The sequence below is a fragment of the Sinocyclocheilus anshuiensis genome, unplaced genomic scaffold (assembly GCF_001515605.1).
Source record: "Sinocyclocheilus anshuiensis isolate Anshui unplaced genomic scaffold, SAMN03320099.WGS_v1.1 scaffold283, whole genome shotgun sequence".
Taxonomy (NCBI): Eukaryota; Metazoa; Chordata; class Actinopteri; order Cypriniformes; family Cyprinidae; genus Sinocyclocheilus; species Sinocyclocheilus anshuiensis.
Genome location: NW_015549605.1, coordinates 4,381,724 through 4,383,448, shown reverse-complemented (window position 1 = coordinate 4,383,448; position 1,725 = coordinate 4,381,724).

The window sequence follows — 1,725 nt, the reverse complement described above, 5'->3', positions numbered from 1 at the left end:
TGTTGTTTTTTTATTTGTTTTATTATTATTATTATTATTATTATTATTATTATTATTATTATTATTATTATTAAGTTTTATTATAAGCAACCATGCTTTGATGTACAGTTTCTAATTGACATGCCAGCGGTGCAAATGATTGTTCTGTTATTAATGAATGTTTCGATACAGTAAGTGTGATCCTCATGAGCTACTGCGGTTTGAAGTCATTTATCACACTCCTATGGGTCCTGTCTTGGGTCTTTATGGGATGCTAATTTGATGATTTGCTGTGCCGGTCCCCAGGGCGGACTTATTAAACTATTTAAAACACCGCACATTACTGAAATCACTTTGATCGCTAATAGGTGCTGAAACTCAGATGCGTGACTGCAACTTATGCCACATCTCAGTTCCTTAGCAACGGAGAGAGAAAACAAACAAAACAAACCAAACAGCCCCACACTGACCCATAGTCACACACACACAGACTACCAGATAAAAGAATCAGCGCTTCAAAGTAAACAAGTGGAGCACAACAGTCACTCAGGCTGCTCAGGCTGGAGGATCTACCACTCTACTGTACTCCGCCTATTACTAGGCGGCTACTAGGATGCCTTGGTGGTTGTTAGGGCGTTGCTAGGTGGTTACTAGGGTGCTTTGTGTTTCCTATGCAATTACTAGGGTGCTTTGATGGTTGCTAAGGCATTACAAGCTGGTTACCAGAATGCTTTGGTTGCTAGGGCATTGCTATGGAGTTATTAGGGTGTATGGAGTTATAGTTATTTGTGGTTGCTATGTGGTTACTCGAGTACACTGGTGGTTGTGAAAGCATCACTAGGTAGTTACCAGGGTGGTTACCAGTGCTATGTGGTTGCTAAGTGGTTACTAGAATGTATTGGTGGTTGCTAAGGCATTACTACTGTAGGTGGTTACCAGGATGCTTGGTATTTGACATTCGGTTACTATGGTGCTTTGTGGTTGCTATGCAGTTACTAGAGTGCATTAGTGTTTGCTAAGGTATAAAAAGGTGGTTACCAGGATGGCTTGGTGGTTGCTAGGGCGTTGCTATGTGGTTATTAGGGTGTATTGATGGTTGCTAAGGCATTACTAGGTGTTTACAGGGTGCTTTGATGGTTGCTAGGGTGATGCTATGTGGTTATCAGTGTGTATTGTTGGTTGCCAAGGTGTTACTAGGTGGTTACCAGGATGGCTTGGTGGTTGCTAGGGTGTTGCCATGTGGTTACTACAGTGTATCGGTGGTTGCTAAGGTGTTACTAGGTGGTTACCAGGGTGCTTTTGTGGTTGCTAGGACGTTGCTATGTGATTACCAGGGTGTATTGGTGGTTGCTAAGGCATTGCTAGGTGGTTACCAGGGTCTTTTGGTAGGTTGTGAAAGATTACAGCAGTCGCTCATCTGCTCAGGTCGGGACAGACTGTTCTAAACACGTTACATGATCTCTTACAGTCTGATTATTTCATCCAACATATTTTCATCTTTTTCCCTGCATGGAATCCTCTGGGATGTGAAGGTTAGGGTTAGGGTTAGGGTTAGGGCAAACATCTTGTTTTCCATTACTTTCGGTCTCACATTCTTGAGTTTAGACTATTGTGGCATCAGACACTTGAGTAACTCTGGAGCCAGTAATGAGGTCCAGCATTACAGACATCAATGCGCAAATGTCATAAAAAAAATAAAAAAAAATATATATAATAATAATAATAATAATAATAATAATATTATAT